Raw genomic sequence first — 5,000 nt, 5'->3', positions numbered from 1 at the left:
CTATACGGTACCTTAACCTAACCTATACGGTACCTTAACCTAACCTATATTGTACCTTAACCTAACCTATATTGCGCCTTAACCTAACCTCTATTGTAACTTAACCTAACCTATATTGCTCCTTAACCTAACCTATATTGCACCTTAACCTAACCTATATTGCACCTTAACCTAACCTATATTGCGCCTTAACCTAACCTATATTGCGCCTTAACCTAACCTATATTGCGCCTTAACCTAACCTATATTGCGCCTTAACCTAACCTATATTGCGCCTTAACCTAACCTATATTGCGCCTTAACCTAACCTATATTGCGCCTTAACCTAACCTATATTGCGCCTTAACCTAACCTATATTGCGCCTTAACCTAACCTACATTGCGCCTTAACCTAACCTATATTGCGCCTTAACCTAACCTATATTGCGCCTTAACCTAACCTATATTGCGCCTTAACCTAACCTATATTGCGCCTTAACCTAACCTATATTGCGCCTTAACCTAACCTACATTGCGCCTTAACCTAACCTACATTGCGCCTTAACCTAACCTACATTGCGCCTTAACCTAACCTATATTGCGCCTTAACCTAACCTATGTTGCGCCTTAACCTAACCTATGTTGCGCCGTAACCTAACCTATGTTGCGCCTTAACCTAACCTATGTTGCGCCTTAACCTAACCTATGTTGCGCCTTAACCTAACCTATGTTGCGCCTTAACCTAACCTATGTTGCGCCGTAACCTAACCTATGTTGCGCCGTAACCTAACCTATGTTGCGCCGTAACCTAACCTATGTTGCGCCTTAACCTAACCTATGTTGCGCCTTAACCTAACCTATGTTGCGCCGTAACCTAACCTATGTTGCGCCGTAACCTAACCTATGTTGCGCCGTAACCTAACCTATGTTGCGCCGTAACCTAACCTATGTTGCGCCGTAACCTAACCTATGTTGCGCCGTAACCTAACCTATGTTGCGCCGTAACCTAACCTATGTTGCGCCGTAACCTAACCTATGTTGCGCCGTAACCTAACCTATGTTGCGCCGTAACCTAACCTATGTTGCGCCGTAACCTAACCTATGTTGCGCCGTAACCTAACCTATGTTGCGCCGTAACCTAACCTATGTTGCGCCGTAACCTAACCTATGTTGCGCCGTAACCTAACCTATGTTGCGCCGTAACCTAACCTATGTTGCGCCGTAACCTAACCTATGTTGCGCCGTAACCTAACCTATGTTGCGCCGTAACCTAACCTATATCGTATCTTAACCTAACCTATATCGTATCTTAACCTAACCTATATCGTATCTTAACCTAACCTATATCGTATCTTAACCTAACCTATATCGTATCTTAACCTAACCTATATCGTACCTTAACCTAACCTATATTGCCCCTTAACGTAACCCATATTGCGCTGTAACCCAACACACGTTGGGCCTTAACCCAACACACGTTGGGCCTTAACCCAACACACGTTGGGCCTTAACCCAACACACGTTGGGCCTTAACCCAACACACGTTGGGCCTTAACCCAACACACGTTGGGCCTTAACCCAACACACGTTGGGCCTTAACCCAACACACGTTGGGCCTTAACCCAACACACGTTGGGCCTTAACCCAACACACGTTGGGCCTTAACCCAACACACGTTGGGCCTTAACCCAACACACGTTGGGCCTTAACCTGCTCTGTAATTGTCATACGACGCGTTAAATTAGTGTAGTGTTGCCTACCTGCAACCCCCGCAATATAGTTTGCTACTCGCACTGCCCGGTCCCCAGTGTATCGCTTCATGTTAAACACCTTGCAGCTATACACTGTAATGTGGATGGCAGCAGGACGTACATGCTCAATGCCCTTTGCAGTTGTTCATTGGCATTCGCAGTTGTTCATTGGCATTCGCATGGCGAAGCACTTAGCCTACGCTGTGGTATGGCCTGTGTCAACTGTCCGCTGATATTGTACGTCCAAATCACACACTGTACTGCACATTGGTCCTCATGTACTGAATGATACATCGTGGTACATGTGACCGTACAACGACTGCGCCAACAACGGCGAACCATGCGGTCCAAATGTTGTGCACGCAGCTACGTGTCGTCTCCCTATAAGAGCTGGATTGCAGTGTGGTATGCCCTGGATGGCGATCAGCATGAGCCGTCTGTTGATGTAGTGGCGCGTGTTGTCAGACGTTGTCGTCTCTTCTCACACACCGTGATAGCATGGTGCACTGCGTTCCACATCTGCGACATGCGACAGAGGCCGGTTGACAGTCGTTCGCGCAATGGACATCGCATACGTACGGGGGCCACCTTCCACGTGTTTGCGAAGCGTGCACATGTTGTTGCGTGTATGTGGGCAGACATAGTGTGTCGTGACACCTGACACAGGCATGCAACAATCGTTGAATTTGCAAATGGCGATGGACGCCTACGTTTGCTGGTGACGTTACGCAAATGAACAACTGGTAAACCGTTGTGGTGCGGTTGTTCTCGCTAGAGGTGAATCAGTGATGGCGACGATCGGTTGAGCTACCAACCGGTTGTTTCAGCGATACCCACCATGCCCACGAACGTGAATGGCATGTGGGTGTGAAGCGATACGCGGCGGTGGCTGGGTGGGACCGGCCCCGGCCGGTGAGGGGGGGCCTCCCGGCGTGCTGGCCGCGCGGTGCGTGGGCGCACGCGCTACAGCCGGCTGGTGGGGGCGGCCACTGGCAGGCGCGCCGGCCGACGGAGGCGGCAGGCGGCGCAGCTGCGCGCCGGCGCACCCTGCACGCGGCGCCGTGCGGCCAAAGTAGGTCCTCGCGGGCCCGGTGCGAAGCGCGGTGGACATCTGCAGTGTGCTGGTCCGATTGAGGACTGTGTGCGCTGAGGATGCGCCGCCGCCCGGCGCTCGGCGCCGCGACGCCGTCTGCTGCTCGGTCGCCTCTGCGGTTCTCGCAGGTGGTTTGTATCGCAGCTGTGCGGACGTGTTGGCGCGTGCGCTGTGCTGGGAGAGTTCGCTTCGGCACCCAAGTGGGGCTTTTGTCCTTCTGTGGCGCTGGCGTTGGAGCTGCCGGTCACCGTAGGTGGCGCGTGTTGTCTCCCGCCGGCAATGCCACGACAGCACGCTCCCGGGCCTCTGTCGGCAGCGGCAAGCTCAGTTGGGAGCACGGGTGGTCGCACCTAAAGCGTCTACTCGCCAAACTCCGGGCGATTGCGCCTCTCTCGAACCCGACCAAGTACTTAGGACGGCGCTGCGCGCCGCCGGGACCTGAGAGGGTTTCGAGGTGTATGGTGCAGGGGAGCTCAGCCTCCTCCTGTTTGCAGAATAATTGAGCGGACGCTTGCGTGTTCGCGCGGGCCCCCGGGACACACTCCCGGGCGGCCGGCTGCTCAGCTCTAGTTGACGCAGCTCCCTGGTTGATCCTGCCAGTAGTCATATGCTTGTCTCAAAGATTAAGCCATGCATGTCTCAGTACAAGCCGCATTAAGGTGAAACCGCGAATGGCTCATTAAATCAGTTATGGTTCCTTAGATCGTACCCACGTTACTTGGATAACTGTGGTAATTCTAGAGCTAATACATGCAAACAGAGTCCCGACCAGAGATGGAAGGGACGCTTTTATTAGATCAAAACCAATCGGTCGGCTCGTCCTGTCCGTTTGCCTTGGTGACTCTGAATAACTTTGGGCTGATCGCACGGTCCTCGTACCGGCGACGCATCTTTCAAATGTCTGCCTTATCAACTGTCGATGGTAGGTTCTGCGCCTACCATGGTTGTAACGGGTAACGGGGAATCAGGGTTCGATTCCGGAGAGGGAGCCTGAGAAACGGCTACCACATCCAAGGAAGGCAGCAGGCGCGCAAATTACCCACTCCCGGCACGGGGAGGTAGTGACGAAAAATAACGATACGGGACTCATCCGAGGCCCCGTAATCGGAATGAGTACACTTTAAATCCTTTAACGAGTATCTATTGGAGGGCAAGTCTGGTGCCAGCAGCCGCGGTAATTCCAGCTCCAATAGCGTATATTAAAGTTGTTGCGGTTAAAAAGCTCGTAGTTGGATTTGTGTCCCACGCTGTTGGTTCACCGCCCGTCGGTGTTTAACTGGCATGTATCGTGGGACGTCCTGCCGGTGGGGCGAGCTGAAGGCGTGCGACGCGCCTCGTGCGTGCTCGTGCGTCCCGAGGCGGACCCCGTTGCAATCCTACCAGGGTGCTCTTGAGTGAGTGTCTCGGTGGGCCGGCACGTTTACTTTGAACAAATTAGAGTGCTTAAAGCAGGCAAGCCCGCCTGAATACTGTGTGCATGGAATAATGGAATAGGACCTCGGTTCTATTTTGTTGGTTTTCGGAACCCGAGGTAATGATTAATAGGGACAGGCGGGGGCATTCGTATTGCGACGTTAGAGGTGAAATTCTTGGATCGTCGCAAGACGAACAGAAGCGAAAGCATTTGCCAAGTATGTTTTCATTAATCAAGAACGAAAGTTAGAGGTTCGAAGGCGATCAGATACCGCCCTAGTTCTAACCATAAACGATGCCAGCCAGCGATCCGCCGCAGTTCCTCCGATGACTCGGCGGGCAGCCTCCGGGAAACCAAAGCTTTTGGGTTCCGGGGGAAGTATGGTTGCAAAGCTGAAACTTAAAGGAATTGACGGAAGGGCACCACCAGGAGTGGAGCCTGCGGCTTAATTTGACTCAACACGGGAAACCTCACCAGGCCCGGACACCGGAAGGATTGACAGATTGATAGCTCTTTCTTGATTCGGTGGGTGGTGGTGCATGGCCGTTCTTAGTTGGTGGAGCGATTTGTCTGGTTAATTCCGATAACGAACGAGACTCTAGCCTGCTAACTAGTCGCGTGACATCCTTCGTGCTGTCAGCGATTACTTTTCTTCTTAGAGGGACAGGCGGCTTCTAGCCGCACGAGATTGAGCAATAACAGGTCTGTGATGCCCTTAGATGTTCTGGGCCGCACGCGCGCTACACTGAAGGAATCAGCGTGT

At 52.5% G+C, this 5,000-nt stretch overlaps 1 non-coding gene across 1 annotated transcript in view; it reads left to right on the top strand.

Annotated features, from left to right (window-relative positions):
* Positions 1 to 3,403: 3,403 nt before the first annotated feature.
* LOC126443423 (small subunit ribosomal RNA) overlaps positions 3,404 to 5,000 on the top strand; it is a 1,910-nt gene continuing 313 nt past the window's right edge. Inside the window, exon 1 of the ribosomal RNA XR_007581906.1 lies at positions 3,404 to 5,000. This exon is cut by the window's right edge and continues 313 nt beyond it. This is a non-coding gene — a ribosomal RNA (small subunit ribosomal RNA).

This window comes from Schistocerca serialis, unplaced genomic scaffold, assembly GCF_023864345.2.
Source record: "Schistocerca serialis cubense isolate TAMUIC-IGC-003099 unplaced genomic scaffold, iqSchSeri2.2 HiC_scaffold_1472, whole genome shotgun sequence".
Classification (NCBI taxonomy): Eukaryota; Metazoa; Arthropoda; class Insecta; order Orthoptera; family Acrididae; genus Schistocerca; species Schistocerca serialis.
The sequence above is the reverse complement of the archived record's forward strand: the minus strand, read 5'-3'. Positions and strand labels throughout refer to the sequence as shown.